This window comes from Prinia subflava, chromosome 2, assembly GCF_021018805.1.
Source record: "Prinia subflava isolate CZ2003 ecotype Zambia chromosome 2, Cam_Psub_1.2, whole genome shotgun sequence".
Lineage (NCBI taxonomy): Eukaryota > Metazoa > Chordata > Aves > Passeriformes > Cisticolidae > Prinia > Prinia subflava.
The window spans coordinates 23,322,131-23,339,705 of record NC_086248.1 but is presented as its reverse complement, the minus strand read 5'-3'; the positions used below and the strand labels follow the sequence as shown (position 1 = coordinate 23,339,705).

Below are 17,575 nucleotides of genomic sequence, written 5' to 3'. Positions count from 1 at the left end.
AAAAAAACACAACAAAAAAACCCCCACAACACCAAAAACCCTAGGTGTTCAAATACTTGACCAGGTGCTTTTTATCAATTATGTTTTAAAATTACCATTACTCAAGAAAAGTTTTTTGGAGAGGGCCACTTTCTTCATAGGTGCCAAAGAGAAGAAATGATTAGTAATTTCTATTTGAAGATTATTTTCATGAACTATTGTACTTTTTAGCATGACAATAATATAAGAACTTTGACTATATTGTGACAGAAAGCTAGGGCTGTCTTCTGTATAATTGAGGGAGAAATATTTATGTTGTGAATGCAGAATTAAAGCTATGATAGTTGGTGGGGTAATGACTGAGCACCTGTCACAAAATTTATTGTCTTTGCTCTTTTTATTTCTGAAGTTAAGAATAAGCACTTAAAAAGGATTTTTTTAATAAAGTGAAAAAATGAATTCACAAACCACACTCATAAGGTGTGCATGGTAACAAATGATGCTCTTCTAAAAATAACTGATGCCAGTGTCTGTTTGAGGAATTGACACTTATGAACTTGTGAGCTAATACACCAAACATATTTGCAGCAGATAACCCCACTGTTTTCTTCTCAAGAGTCTACAGGAGGCAGAGCAGACACAGTAACCTGATCAAGTGCTGGGGGAAAACAGAGGTCTAACATGTTGTTGCTGCAAGTAGTAAGAAAAAGTTTAAAACATAAGCCTTATTTAAAATATAATCTTACTCCTGATTAGGATTTCAATTTTTGGAATTTCAGCGTGTAATAATATTTCTATTTTTAAAATTTTTTATGACTTTTAATGATTTAACTATTTTAGTGACAAAGATAATGGAAAATATTAATTTGACTTATTTGATATTTGCATTTGGTCTTGCAGGAACTGTCTTAACGAAGATAAAATAAAACTATGGCTCTAAAGATGAAGCTATGGAAGTGCTAATCTGAAGTGGCAGTCTAAATGAATTCACGAGAAAGTCTACTTCTGTTTACTGAAAATCTAATGGTGATATTCTAAAAACCTTTCTTTAAAAAAAGAAATACTCTTGTAAATTCCATATGGAATTTGGGTTTGTTTTAAATTTGAGCTTGCCAGTTGTGACGCAATTAAATACAGAGAACTAGGCAGACTTATTATGGTAGTGGACTTTCAGTGACTTCTCATGCTAGCTGGGCAAAGTTTGTAGGGTCAAACTCCTGACCCTGTTCTCCTCTCTGTGTTCCTTTCCTATATTCCTGCTGTTCTTAGTCTACGAATGGTGCAGGATCGAGTGTCTACTACTTTCTAGTCTATCTGGATTTTACCTGAAGTGCTCTAAAGTGAAAGCAGAAAGTGTTTTCAAGAGGCTGTCATTGCATATGCAAGCAGTTCCAATTTGCAAACCAAAGTATAATCAGCAAGTATTATACATAAAATATGAGCAACTGGGATTTGAGCTTAACTGCAAGATAAATACTCCAAAGCACAGAAACAGTCACAGTTTTCAAGCAAAACTACTAGTTATTTTCTAGTCACAGATCTGGATATCTTAAATAAAAACAAATGATCAATAACTTCTCTCCTGCAAACTAGTTTTCTAGTAAATGTAAATAAATATTTATCATATCTGGCTCGGCCCCAACCCAGAATTCCCACTAAAATCCATGGGAATAAGATAGGTGTATCAGGAATACAGCTTTAGTACTGTAACAATGCAAGCTGTCATGATGTAACCGAAGGTACTGTTTGTTTGCACACATACTATATTAAAGTATGTACACTGCTCAGAGAATGAGGAAAAAGAATATAATCTACCTGGTCCCGCATAAGGGAAAAAGTTTAAAAATGTCCTGCACACTCACTGGATCATGTTGTGTATTGTTATTTTAAAATTCTATTAGGTTTAAAATTGAGACACTAACACGATAGTTCTAATGCTACTCATGGAATTTTTTCTCAAAATGATATTACTGATTAAAGTGTAATGCATTTGTCCTTATGCTGTGGACTGATACTGGGAGCTATAAAGTCATCATTGCTCAAACTGTTAATGGAGGCAAGAACTCACTGCAAACCACTGGAATACTCCTGGGGTTGAACAGAGAAACAGTAATGATGTGATTTGGAGGGAATTCAATAAATCCTTCTTATTAAAGAGAGGCGAGTGTCATACAGACTTTGAAGGGAGGGGAAAGCTAAGTCTTCTCCTGAGAAGATACACACATAAACTCCAAAGTGGTTTTTAATGATTTCACAGCTAAACAAAATTACATGGCATCATCATGCTCCTCTCTGCTATATAACAGACTTCTTATTACAAACAAATATGACAGTTAAAAATTAAATAATCCCATATTGAACTTAAAACAGTAGTTTTATCAATTGCAACCTGATCACAGCTGATTACTTCTCCAGTTTGAAGTAAAGCTGAAAAAAGGTATGAGATGATTAGAGAAGGAAAAAATCAAAATACTTTGACTAGACAAGTTTTATATTATTTCATACATAAAAAGAATACATCAAATTTTTTATGTTCATTAAAAGCTGACTATATTCACTGACACACACTTTGGTAGTGCCAGCATGATACAGTCACAAAGCATGAACATCAGGCTGACAGCTAAAAAGCAACAGAGAGCTTTGCACATAATCTAAAACTAAATCTGTATGTAATTTCCTTCCCTTTGTTAATTGAAGATTAAAACTAAATCAAGGGGAAGCCTTCTATGAGGCTACTTCCAACAACAGATGACTCAACTAGCACCTGAGAATTTGTTGTGCTTGTGTGTACTGAGGTTCTGAACTTCCTGTTTCAATAAAATACCAAACAAGTTGTGTTTCCTTTACAAATAAGCTATTACATCAAACCCTGTTCCTATAATTTCAGTTTTTGTCCCCATTCCAACATTTTCTTTGGCAAATGTAGAAACATTCTAATTAAAGAGAAGAGAAAAACAAGCATCATTCATATGGTAAGAATGAATGCTCAAGAGAACATCCTTACTGGTTACTTGTTCATTCAGTCTAATCTGGCTTTTTAAGTGCACTTAATTATGGCATGCAGTTCTCTGAAAACATGGACAGCAGAGTTTCCACTAATAGTGTATTGTGAAAGCTATTAAAGGTAATAATTTCTCTAATGCCATACCACCAGTGTAAAGTAATTAAAAATATTTTTAGAACACCATAATACTTGAAATACACTATTCTTTACCATATCATTTGAACTTCTTTTAAGTAGAAATGTTCCTGTTTTCCTCAGCATGATCTGTAGGATAAGAGCAATAAGAATCCTTTCCAATGTCCTCTTTCCTAAATTTTCACTTTTTTTTGTAAATGTTAGATTCCAGATGAAAGACCTGTGTCTACTTCATCTGCAATTAACCATGAGAAAGACAAATTTCCATGAAAAGGTAAGTACCAGACCTGCAAACAGAGCTCAGTGTAATTGTCTGCTTAAGTACCATACAGTCTATACATATTACAGCATATGTGGTTTCTTTCCTAAATTTATTTAACCACAGAATTGGAAGTGATGATTCATCCAGGCAGAAGCTCAAACTTAAAATGACACTATAATAGGAGTTATAATTAATCAAACAAATGTCATTTTGGATAAATCCATGCCCACATTGTATCTTTGTGGAGAGCTCTGCTTCTTTGTCTTATTAACCAAAGGTTTCCAGCAAATGAAGTTTAAACCCCAGTCAGCTTCTCAGGGTTCTGTTCTAGGCAAATCTGGAATGCAGTAGAAAAAACATCCACTGTAAATGGCTAAAGCCAGTAGAGGATGCTCTGAAGAAAACTTCTGATAAAAGAAATAACCATTACGATATCTGCAACACCCTCCAAAGGCAGCATGAAAATAGAAATAGTGCAGTTAATCCTGGAAAAACCCTGGTTTTAGAAATGATTTCAGCAAAAAGGACAATGACTTGGCAGTGTTGCAGAGAAGAAGCCAGCAGCCCTAGAGCAGTGGTGAGATGCTCTTGCAGAGAGCACACAACAGGACATTGCGTGGCAGTTGTGCACTCACAGCCCAGAGAGCCAAACATCCTGGGCTGCATCAGAAGCAGTGGGACCAGCAAGGCAAGGGAGGGGATTCTGCACGTCTGCTCTGGCCTCTTGAGGCCCCACCTAGAGAACTGTGGGATTGCATTTTATTGAAATGGTATACACTGGTTCAACCCTGGAAAATGTATGGTTTATCCCAAGTCTGTCCCCTCCCTGCAGTATCCTGTATCTGTAACCTCATTGGCTGGAGAATGTTACCGCGCCCCTTTGAACCTCTGTGATAAGAGTGCAAAGGCACAGGCCTTGCTCTCTTTGCCCCTCTTTCCCCTGGAGGTTCCTGGAGGCCCCTTCTCCTTCTCCCCTTTCCCCTCTCCCCTTCCCCTCCCCCTCTCCCTCAGTGAATAAACTCTCATCTCACCAGCACGCCACCAACCGTCTGGAGTCTCTTTGCCTGCCAGCACGGGAACACTCACGACCCTAGAGCCCGGGGAGCTCCCAGGGAACCCTCCCCGGGGACCCCCCCAAAATTTAAACTACAACAGAGAACTGCATCCAGCTCTGGAGTTCTCAACATAAGAAGGACATGGAACTCCTGGAGCAAGTCCAGAAAATGTCACAAAGGTGACCAGAGGGCTGGAGCACCTCTCCTATGAAGAGAGGCTGAGAGAGTTGGGATTGCTCAGCCTGGAAGAAGAGAAGTCTAAGGCGTCCTGGGACACCTCTAGAACAGCCTTCCAGTACTTTAAGGGGGCTATGGGAGAGCTGGAGAGAGAGTTTTTACAAGGGCATGTAGTGACAGGACAAGCAGAATGGCCTTAAGATGAAGGAGGGTAGGTTTAGATTTGGTATTAGGAATAGATTCTTTACTGTGAGGGTGGTGAGGTACTGGAACAGGTTGCCTGAAGCTGTGGATCTATCCCTGGAAGTGTCCAAGGCCAGACTGGATGGGACTTTGAACCTGGTCTAGTGGAAGGTGTCTCTGTCCATGGTGGAGGGGGTTGCAGCTTGACGATCTTTAAGGCCTATTCCAACGCAAACCATTTTATAATTCTAGGAACCTCCAGCAAACACCAACCAACCAAATTGCCAACAAAAACCCAAAACCAACAAACAAACACCAAGCAAAAAAACCAACAAAAAAATATTGTCTACGTTTAATATCAGATGAACCACTATGTGTCCTTCAGCATCTCCTACATGAGTAAGCAGCAACCAGCCCAATCCACATCACACAGAGAATAATAATAATGGGATCACAGTATGGTGAAGTACATCTTCAGTTTCATAATTATGAGCTTAGCCAGATCAAAAACCCAATGGGCTAGGACAAACTGATCTTTCAATGATTTATGCCATTCCTATTTTACAGTTTTTCTTCTAAGCCACAATCGACTCAGCCATATAGTTCCACATACTAAAGCTTCGTGCTAAACTTCTTAACGTCATAGTTACCTACCTCCTTCATGTTAGACTAAACCCAGAGCTTCAGTAATTGTCCTCAATAAAATGTGCACAGTTTGGCCTTGCTTTGCGTTGAAACTGCAGCTGTTTCAAGGAACTTACAATGTACCTTGATTCAGGCAGGAATCTCTGAGGCTAGGCAAAAATTTTGGTTGATCACTAAAGTTTTGAGACACGTTTTTCAGTTTTAATATGATAGTGAAGACCTCTTCAATTCTTAAATGTGTATTTCCTTTGATTTTAGAAAGTTCTTACTAAACAGAATTTTTATTTTTCCCTAGATTGTTCTAAGATGTTCAAAGCATATTAGTTTAAAAGACAGATACTAATTAATAGTTACTGTTGAAACAGCCAACAAAATTTCACCCATTCAGACTGCCCATAAAATTCCTGTCCCTCAGGCAAACATACTGCTGTTAGACTTCTCTCTCTATAATACATTTAAAAGGAGGCATGACATGCAGCAAAGACAATGTTGAGCAGAATCAGGCTGCTTCATCTCCACAGGTAAAAGTCTCTCATGTGAACCACTGCCAGAATTTTCTGCTTGAAATGCATTTGATAAAGCCTCCAGGCAACAAATAAATCTGGTGGAATGAAATATGGGCAAAGTGTGACCTTTCAGTCAGATTGGGAAAAAAGAAAGGACAGAAATATTCTTCTGAAGATCAAAAGGTCCCTGGTGCAGACACTATCCTTTGTTTTGGATTTGTGCAATGCATTTAGATGCAAAGTCCGCTTTTATGTTAAATGGAAAATAATGAAGAAATACTACCTTTGTAATAATAATATACTGACTAGCAAAGTGGGGCTCTTTTTTGATTGCAGCCTCTGGGACCAACTTCAGACAAATATTAAATAATACTTTTTAAAATTATGAATTTAGACCATCTTTTAAATACTTCTGATAAATAACTTCAATACACAAGACATAAATTATTGTAAGAAAAACATGACAATGGAACTTCTTGTCTTTGAAAAAACCTCCAAGGTCTACAACAGAACCTCATCAACACATAATAAATCACAAAACAGTAAGAACAAGTACAAAAGTATATATAAAAACATATACTCATAAGCACAGTAAGTCAAAATCATTGCAAAGTAAATCAACTGAAGATGGAATTTAGTTTGACAACTATCTTAGGAAAACATTTTAAATTTGAAATTTTTTGGTGTTTGTGTGATTGGAGTAAAGGTGTGGGAGTTAGGAAACAAAGGAGCCTATTGAAAGGCATCTATCAGGGACACTAAGACTAGCAGGACAAAATCTGGCACATACTCATAGAGTATTTTCTTAATGAATTAGCTGTGAATTACTTCAGCCTCAGTTCTGGAGGACAGAACTCTGCAGTTAAGACTGTACCTTAGACACACTTATGAAAGTGCCTGAGAAGACAAGCTATATCAGCTAAAATGTATATTCTAAAGCTCTCACGAGATAGAACTGAGAAATACATTCAGAAAAATATCAGGTCTATAGGCCATGATCCTACACTGTAGTGACATTGTCATGGATTTCAGTGTCATATTCTCTTCCAAGAACATGAACACAGTTGTAGTACAAGCTTTTGCTTATGATTAAATGAAGAAACAGCAAGGAATTTATTTAAAATAAGGGAATTTTAATTAAAGAAATAATATTCACTTTTTCTGGAACCATTTCATGACACTGTGTTTCACTGTGACACTGTGAGGGAGTCAGATTTGCAACTAATTTTATTGTCTGGATGTAGTGCACTACAACTATAATAAACAAAAGCCAACAAGAGCATCTCAACAGCCCCACTAAAACTGCCAGACCAGAAATTTTCCCTTCCCAACATAGCTATAAAGAGTATCCACAAAGTTCCACCATATTTTGCCTTCTTCAGCTATTCCATCTAAAACTACTGTTCAATAAATGATAATATAATAATAAGAGCCCATAATTCAATACATTTTTCCTCTTATAAAACAACGTTTCTTGATATGCACATTATCCTGTGCCACATAGAAGTAGTTCTTTACAATTTCACCTTTTAAATAAATGGAATGTGTTTTGGACTGACAGCATTTTAACTATTACAGATAAACACTGCACATAAGCCTGATTTACTGTTATGCAATAAAATATACATAATCAAATAAAAATATATAAACACCTTCCTTCTACCATAACAAGCGTGAGGATCAAGTAAGACAAAGCAGGATTTCTGAAGCTTTAGCTGTATAACCCCTGTGGGGGTCCAATGGCTTAACCAACAAAAAATCATTACATGCAGGAGCCAGGAGGTTTTCTAACACATCCTGGTCTCATAGGAAACTCTCATTCTTCCATTTTGTTCATATATGGAAGATAGAAATCTAATTTTTCTGTCAATACCATCCATACATGCAGTGGGTTTCAGTCATAAAATACTGAACATGTACAGAAACCTCTTTTACTGAAGGATAAAGGTATTTAGATGGCAGTGACTAAAACAACCATGAATTTCTAGGCATTATGATAATATACATGACTTACCATAGAAAAAGAATATTAAAGCTAAAAGCTGATTATTAGCATCAAGCACTTTTGCAAAGTGTACGTGACCATCTGCCAGTGAGCTTTTAATGAATCACACAGAAAAACACAATCGCGGTGCAACATCACCAGAAGAGAAAAGACAAAGGCACATAAACTTAACTATGTTTTTTTCTGCTGTGGAAAAAAGATCAAAGTAAAACTTTGACTGTGTTTTTAAATGATAACACAGTTTACCCGAAAGCTGATTTTCTAGAAGTGCAAGATTACAGTTCAGATGATAATGTAAAAGCACGTTTAATGCACGTGTAATGTGCTACAGTTGCAGCAAAGTAGAAATTTACCAAATCTACATTAATAGAACAATATAAACATCTGTTCTTCCTTGCAATTAAAATTGGCTGCAAAAACAACTGGGCCTGGGTCTCTTCTTATTTACCTGTACACTAGTTTCAGCTTTTTTACTGCAGTCTTTGCTTGCTCTCCTGGTACTCTGTATTTCCCTTTTAGACACATCCCAGTGTTTCTTTTCATTTAAGAATCATGTCGTTTCAAGAGACTCAGAAAACAACCCCAGAGCAAACAAAAAAAGCTGCAGTTTTGGTTTATGAAATGCAGTCTATGTTTATGTGCAGAAGAAGTTCTGGCCTGGAACAAGTTGTCCTGTCAACACTTAAGACATTCTTTTAGCAAAAAATTTACATTCACCCATTTTTCATTTCCATGTTAGTCCAAACTAGTCAAATGCAGAGAGGAAACTGGTGACATACATCACAATTACAAGCAAAATAACCAGTTTTTGTGGCCAAAGTGTACCAAGGCAGCAAGATTCTATTAGTCAGATGTATATGAGGCCACTGTACTATAAGCAAGGACCACAGAGTGGTAAAAAGGAATTACAGAACTGATTATTATCCTGGAAAATCAGCTATGTAGATAGAACAGAGCTCTTTGAGGAGCTAATTGGGGTGTTAAAGTTATTTGTAAGTCATTGCAGAACATAATCATGTGCTCAGAGATTATAGGCATGTGCCTATATTAAGCACATCAGCCAGAGAAGCCACAGAAGTAGGTGGGTGTCCTTCCCAGGATGGGCTCCTAAGCAACAATCAGATGCATCCATAAAGTCCAACAGGTTTCTAAACTGTTTCTTCTTGGCTATTTTGTCATGTATGCTGTGTATATCTGAGTATACTACTTTTTTAAAAACCGCGTTTGGATAAAATTAGCCTTTTGACTCAGCAGGTCTTTGTGAACTAACATTTAAAGGACGTGTTCCACAAAAAATGATGCTATGTCTTCCTCCTTCCAATCTGAGCCAATTTCCCTAGTATGGAAGCAGGATGTACTTCAAGTTCTCATGTCTTCACTGGCAATAAAGGATAAAATTAGTGCCAGGCTCAACAATCTATCTTTATTAAATGAAAATAGTAATTTACATACGCATCTTGAATATGCAAAATTTCCTTTCTTGCTTGTCTGTTAGCAATGTATTGACTACAGGGATTATTCTGAATTTCACAGATGTAAGACAAAGAAACAGCAGTGGACTAGAATACTAGAAAAGCAGCATATAACTTGTAATAGTAATAGCCTGGTAGTACCTTTTTTAACCTAGGATGTAAAGTGAGATGCAAAGTAGATGATTTATGCTCTCTCTTGTAATATAGTTAATACTAAAACTGAAAACATGATAAATGAAGGTAAATATTCTCAGGGTGCTTTCCGTTAGACTGGGAGTTGAAGTACTTAAAAAATGTTCCACATGCATTAACCTGAATATTATAAAAGTTCTACCTGCAGCCCAGTAAGTTTTAGCAAGTGAAACCTGTATGTGACTGTGGATTGTATTGTAGATAGGAACCCAATTCCAATTTAATTTGAAGTTTTCTACAGCATCCAAGGTATTGAGAGGACTTGCTTCTTATTAGGTACCATAAACACATACATGCCAATAAAAAGGAGCTGAACAGTCTTAGAATTATAAATAGATACAAGAAAACAACATCTTGAAAGCAATGCCAAATATGTAGACGTTATCAGTATTTACTTTCACATTCTGGAAATGTGAAAGGAAGGTCTTACAATGGGACTTTAGAATTTACATTTCTGAGACTGCTAACAGAACTATTCAGAAAACCAGGATTCTGGGTTTCAAAATCATGCTAAAAAAATATGTTTTTTATTTACTTGCTGTCTTCTATTGCCATTTTGCAGAGGAGCATTTTCACGCTTCTGTAACCATGAGGAATAGAATTATTTTTCCTAAATTTAAGCTATCATTTCTTTTGTAATCTAATTAGTTTACAGTCTAGGACATAACAGATCAAAAGGACAGAGTAACATAATCACTGGCAACACCCCAAAACAAGGCAATATTTATCTTTTACCCCAAAATTCTTGAGAAAATTTGGAACAGCTGCAGTTTACATTTCAAATACAACCTAAACTACTCATGCACAAAACATATTAAAAGGCTCTTAGGCTTTTCCAAGCTCATAGATCAGAGATACATTCTTATTTAAAGATGCAAAGGGAGACATACTAGGATTTTTGGAAGTCTCTAAACCTGCACTGAGAACCTCTGAAAATTTGTCATTCATTTATGAACATTAAACATTTTAGAGTTTTAACCACAAAACATTTTAAAGTACAGAATACATGGCTGTTCCAGTTCAGAGACATGGTTAAAAGTTGACTCTAACAGCTGAGACCAGGGCAGAATATAAAAATTAAAAACAGAATAAGGATTTAGTAATCACTTATTCCTCTAGTTTTATTCTCCTGCCTGTAACTTTTATTTCTGCTGAACTTGGCAGATGCCCCACAGAAAGGGGGATGTCAAGTATTACACAGTCAATGTGTATTTGTTTCATATGAAAAGCATATGGAGTATGGCTTTCCACAGATTATCATTGAAACCAGGCTGATTTTCAGATGGCTAGTAAATTGGAAAAATGACACAATGCATAAATGGATAAAACCTTCATGTACAGTACATGTACTACCAACTATAGTGTATTTGATGTCCATGTGCAGAGCTGTTACCCAGTCCCAAATTGTCCTGAATTTCAGCAACTAGTATTTAGGATCCACAACTCTATAGAATAATATTAACTAGGAAAAAAAGAAGAAGAAAAAGAAAAGGACAGGATAAGAAACCCTCTCTCCCTTATTTCTAATTCTGGATACTTTAATTTCTGTTTGTCTTCTGTTCATTAAAATGACTTCATTCTGCCAGCTGTGATATGGTGCAATATTTACTAAGCCATCTGCCAGTTCATTTTCTTGGAAACAGGTGCCTCCTTCTGACATGGAAGAGCCAGAAAAGAGATGGAATTTGATGAATGAACATTTAATGAATTTACGAACATTGAGAAATCAATGAAAGGGAACTAAGTTTCACGTACTGTAAAGCCTGATTTGGACCAGCCACAAAAGCCAATATTTCAACTAGTGATAAGACCTCTTGAAAACACTTGGAATTGTTTAACTAGTCACACAATGTTTGGTGAGAAATTTGTAGCTTAAAAAAAAAAAATTCACTGTGTAAAGCTAATGCAAATGGCAACTGTGTGAGGATTCACACATTCTGGTTTATTTTAAAAATACACTTGTATTTCAAATAAAGACAGTTCTTGGCTACTGTTCATGTCATTAACAGTTTTAAAAGCCTCGGGCCATCCTCTGTAAGCAGGCACAGGGCATCTGCAAATTACAATAATGCAGAACAGACCCACATTTTGTTTACTTCAGCAGCTTCTGATCATTTTCCATGACAGATGTATCACAAAAAGGTTCTGACTGATACTAGGGAAGTCTTCTAAATGAGAAGCCCCCAGTTTGCCTTTAAAGCATCACTTTTTTCTTAGTCCTTGAGGCTATCAGTTTATTGAAATAGCTCTCTTAAAAGCATGTGTTATTTTTCTTTATTGGGTGTACTGGAGTCTAAAACTGTGAGCCAGCACAGCAGAGTTAGGTCAGAAGTAAGTGAGTGCAGATTTTCTGCCCCCACTGCAGAACCAGCAAGGTAAAAAACATATGAATACAAAGGAGCCCACTTCACATCAAATAAATGTTCAAAAATAGACGTTTTAAAAGTACAGAAATGAATCTGTCAGAAGTTAATGAAGACCAATCTGATTTTGATGTAAATTTTGTGGCTTTTTCACTTCATGATGTCCATGAAATGCATTTTTGAAAAATTATTCACTGTAAATATGTTTAAACAAGTTTGGTTTTTTTTTAATTTTGAAAACAAAGCCATTGATAATTAAGAATAATTTGTCTAGTTGCAAACTTCTCAGCCAAGAAGGTTTTCATGTGGGCAATAATAGTCTATGAAGCACCGTCTCACTCTGATGCTTTTAGCAGTTGGAATAACTGTATTCTTTTGCATGTCAGTGATGGAATTGGTAACACAAAATTAAGTTGTCCCAATATTGCAAAGAAATATGAAACTATAATAATTTCCAATATTAAACCCACTACTGCATTATATTGGAATAACTGTGTTTAACAGTTTGCAGGCATTAATATTAGCTTGTTACTGATAGGTTTATTTAATGTCTGTGAGAAAATGCAAGAATTATTTCAACTATATTAATTATATTCTTATCGTCTGAAGAGGGATATTTTTTTCCTATAAGCACTTTTCACATGGAGGTCCAACATAGACATTTTTCTTTCTTTCATCAAAGTGATGATGTTTGATGAGAAAAATTAAGAGACGTAAAAGCTTATTAAATCCCTTAATTCATAGTGCTGTCAGCATGGGATTTTCCTTTCCATTTTTCAGTGTTTTGCCATTGTACTACTCATACAACAGGGATTCCACTGCTTCTCATGAGAGGCTTTTCTACAGTCTTACAGATCTTAAGCTTCAGAAGATGTATCTTTATACTTTGTATGAAATTAAAACAAATTTCAGGCCATGACTCCCTACAGTTTCCCTGCCTGCTGTAGTCCTGCCTGGAATACTTCCTAGCTGGCTGGAAACTCAGTCCATTGCTGGTCCATCCCTCCTCACCATGGGCTGCCCTGGGGTTCCAGAACAGTCCCTGCTTAAATATTTCAACTGACATTTACCAAAGGTATGGTGCTCTTAGCCTTGCAAGATGTGCCTACAGCGTAAAAGAATTATGTTTCCAGAGTGAATAATCTGTTTAGACACAATTTCATACTGGCCTGTTTTTTTTTAGTCAATTTACAGTCCAAGTGAATCCATTACTGAAAGAGCAGCAAAACAATACAGTTTGGATACAATAATCTGAAAATTGTAATAAAATGAAAAATACTGATAATACATTAACAATAACACTTTAAGATGAGACAATGAAACACATGAAATCTTGAATAACTGTCACTTATTACCATAAGTTTTATGACATTTATTTCACCTAACTTCTGGTGCTGTCATCTGAACTCGTTACCCAAGAGTCTCCTTCTGATCAACAGAGAGAAATTTCTCTGACTCCACAAGCAAATCTTGGTTGACTTGATACATGCATTTAATCAAAGAAGGGCACTTCGACACCCTACACAAGGATAGTCTTCATTAATGCAAAAAGAAAATACTCTAAGCTGGGTGAGTTAGGAGACCTTGTAGTAAATATTTGAACATATGGATTTTGTTTCCTAAAAATGATGCTCAAATGGGTGAACAGGCAAAGGAAAGCAGCAATTAGTAAAAAAACATTAGCTGGTCACTAATTTGACGAACTAGAAATAAAGTTATTTATTCAAGAAAAATGCTTTTCACTGGACATTGCTATTAAGGCTCAGGCCACAATGCTGAAACTGTACCAAACCAGAATGTATCACTTAAAACCAACGGTGAAGCTTTCTTAGTTATTTATAATAGAATTTGATCACAGATTTGACTGAAAATATTGACACAAAAATCAAGTAAGAGCATAAAAATACAAGTAAGATGTTCCATAATCAATCTTAACCTCAAGCTAATAAGCTAAGATTGAACTATTTGATTTGTAAATAGAAGTCACTTTGGCTATGGCTAGCCTGAATGTGGATGCACATTTAAACAAGGTAGACATCACCAATGTCATCTCCAAATTTCCCGTACATATATTTCTAGTGAGACAGAATAAAGATGTTTAAATATTTGAATTTTCTGTGTAGGGAAATTACTCATGTAAGAATTCAGATTTAGATAAAAGTCCAGTAAAAGGACTTTCTAATTGGTTTGTGTTGGGAAGAAAATATACTCCTTAAATGATAGGATAATTATAAGAGATTTGGTCTTGTCTACTTATTCTGCTGGAGATGGAGGGTTATCCTTCCAGCAAAGGGTTTATTTGGAAAGAAAAGGAACAGAATGTTACTCAGCCAGTGGGGTACTTATGTTAATATTTACAGAGCAGTAAGTTGCACAGAGGCAAGGAGTCCAAAGTCAAAGAAGCCCTAATGTTGGTATCTGCATGCAGCTAATCTTTGTGCTGTCCCATCACGGGTTCTGATGCCTCACTAACCAGGGAGAAAAAAATCCATTTTAATTCCTGCCTTTGCTTGTACAGCAGTAAGACCAACAACAAAAAGAATGCCCAGTTTTTGTGGCAGAATTAGCAAGAGGGTGGCAATGTTTTTGAGAGCTATTACTGAACTATGTTTATTAGTACTGAAAAAAAAAAATATTTATCTTTATGGAGTGCAAAAATAGTTTGCCGTTGCTCTGTCTTCTTCGAATTACACATCCATAATACAGTTCAACAAATATGAATATATGAAAACATGCTGCAAATATTTTTCTTGCACTCTCCATAAAAAGGTTAGTGCATATACTGTATTTTTTTTTCTTGAGGGAAACAGATGTCAGGAACTAGGTACCTTACTGTTGCCGTAAATGTCCTCTCCCTCTCTGAAAGTGTTGTTTATTCCTCTTAGACAGCTTTTCACTTCCTTTTCATTCGCTCTTTGACACCAGTTTACCTTTGAATTCAGATCTTAACTTGACCATGCTCTTTGGAAGTGTGACATGCTGTTACAATCAAGCAAGTGTGCAATTACCAGATGAGAGAACCTTCCGTTAACCTGACTGACTGCTTACAAGAGGAAGGATTTAAATCACAGGCACTGGGGTGACTTGTAAGGCTATCTTACTGTCAGCTGCTTAGACGTTTTAAAAATACATTCCTTTAAACAAACACTATATGCATTTTTCTTCAGGATGTCAGTAAGGCAGATTTCTCATTTTCCAAAAGCCTTCTGGTTTCTTTCAGGGTCTGCTGCCTTTTCACATCAACATAATACAGCATTCACATAATACAACAAAAGTCAAAACCTTACATAAAGATTTTAGGTTTAAATTGTCCAAATGCACAAAACTGTAATTTAAAAGACATTTTTCAAAGCATAGAAACAGTATATAAGCATACAGAGTAAGAACATCTGTTAAGTTTTTTCAACTTATAATTCAACAGTAAAGAGTAAATACTTAAGTGCTATGGAAACAATTTTTTAAAACAGGTTTTAAAGGTTTTACTACACATTAGCACACAAGTTATTTCATTCAGTTTCAACCAATGATAACCTGTTCAAACAAGTGCTTAATTATGCTTTTCCCAGTATGGGAGATAGACAGGGCAAAACACTTAACACTGTCAGATATTCAGCAGTGCAATTGCAAGATCCTTAACATTAGCTGTAATTTCCATGTTAGTTTTGAACTCATGCTATTTGAGTTTAATATGTAATTACACTTGTTACCAGCTAAAGCTTGCTGTCATCACATAACTCTGAAGAGAATAAGCACAACCTTGGGGCACTATAGCCAAACTATATAAAAAGGTTAAGGAGGAAGGACATGTAGCAACTAATCTTCATAATCTTGTGACTCCCTTCCTACTTCTGTATGTGGATGACCCATCTTTCAAAGATAAAAATAACATTCATTATTAGAAAATGCTCACAGTGAAAGACACTACCATCTGTCCTACAAACAGGAACTTCATTAATGCACAGTAGAGTCTTCTTCAATATGTGCCTACATTATTTGTAAAGACTAGAGCTTGATAGATTACTTGTGAATTCTACTTTAGATATCACTTGAAAATGTAGACTGAAAAAGGAAATCACTATAAAAGTAATGAAGCAGCAGAAATTAAAGAAGCATTTTGTATTTAACAAGGTTTTGTAATGTGGAAGTGATAATGACAGGAATTAAAAAAACCCACTTATTCATTTTATTGTTATTACTCAGGATGTGATATCATAAAGTTCCAATCTAAATTACATGACCAATTATATTTTAGGTATAGTGGTGTCAACAACATACTAAGCACACACATATATACAGATATAATTATGCATATATAAAATATGTAATGTCTTTTAATGTTAATACAATGTTACATTAAAAAAGTGGGACATAAAAATAAGTCTATAATTTGAAAATATGATCGCATTAAATATCTGATTGTCTGAGAAAAGATATCCCAAGTTTAACCCAAGATAGTCCAGGAAAGCCAATCGAGCCAGTGGCTACAAAGAAAGCAATGAAGTTGACATATTGGTAGGAGAGATGCTGAATTTAGACCTTCCAAATTCAAAGTAAGTATATAATCTACTTGTGTGAAGCTCTGGTGGTTGTCTAACCATCCTTATGATAGCAAAGTTGAATGCAATTTACTGAGGCAGAACTAATATAATAAGCTTAATAAGCAAGTCATGTTTCAAATATTATGGAGGAGCCAGAGAGATTATGTTAGAAAATTTAGTATGTTGATGATGAAGACCAAGATAGGGATTTTAGACACATTAATGAAAGCATAGCATGAAAAAAGGGGGAGAATAAAACATCAAAGAAATAAAGGAAACATAACTTGCAGATTATAGATTTAAATGGTGGCAGTGTCAATTGTTAAGGAGAAAAAGGCAGCATGGAAGAATTTCCAAGGAAATACACAAAGTCTGGTTTTGGCTGCATTATGCTTCTACTAGTGCTGTGACATCTAGGAAAAATACCGTGTACTGAAATGATGGATTGGATGTTACACGGCAAGATGGGAAAAACCAGACTGAGTCACTGAGCCAGAGTGGTAACTGAACTTTTCAGTGGATCAGATTATTGACCTCTTGTCCCTTCAGCAGAAGTACAATATGAGAACTACTGGGCAAATGCCCTCCCTTGTAAGGAACGGCACTCAAAGGAGACGTGATGGAACGTCAGAGATGGAACATAAAGATGATTATGAATTCACAAGATGTTACACCAGATGTTCTGAGTGATTGGAAATAAGCTGCAGCTGAGAAAGTGGAATCCTGAGATTTTGTTAAAGAAGTCATGAGAGACTGCAGAAGCTCAGATGGAATAAAAAACATAACGAGCAAATGGTGGGGAAAGTAGGAATGATTGGTAAGATATTATCACTAATTTTAAAGTGTTAAAATCTGAACTATGAGTCTGGATGAAAAGAAATTGTTTGGCTTGTAGAAAAACATAATAACCTATCACTCCTCTCTTTGAAAAAGAGTGTAAGATCTAAAAACAGACAAGATTTTCAGCAGCCTAAAAATCCAATAGGGTCCTAGATCCTGTTCCCTGTTTTTTAAGTTAGAAGTTCATGAGTCTTGTCCTTGTTGACATTTGTTCCTGAG

General features: G+C 35.9%; 1 protein-coding gene and 1 long non-coding RNA gene across 6 annotated transcripts in view; one reads left to right on the top strand and one right to left on the bottom strand.

Annotated features, from left to right (window-relative positions):
• The window catches only part of LOC134546531 (uncharacterized), a 43,991-nt gene extending 39,650 nt beyond the window's left edge, over positions 1-4,341 (top strand). The window contains exons 3-5 of one of the 3 annotated variants that reach the window (XR_010079194.1): positions 596-675; positions 880-1,005; positions 3,323-4,341. This is a non-coding gene — a long non-coding RNA (uncharacterized LOC134546531). The other 2 variants (XR_010079193.1, XR_010079195.1) reach the window with 2 other exon arrangements.
• The window catches only part of MCPH1 (microcephalin 1), a 124,209-nt gene that overhangs the window by 13,323 nt on the left and 93,311 nt on the right, over positions 1-17,575 (bottom strand). The gene's annotated exons all lie outside the window — the stretch shown is intronic.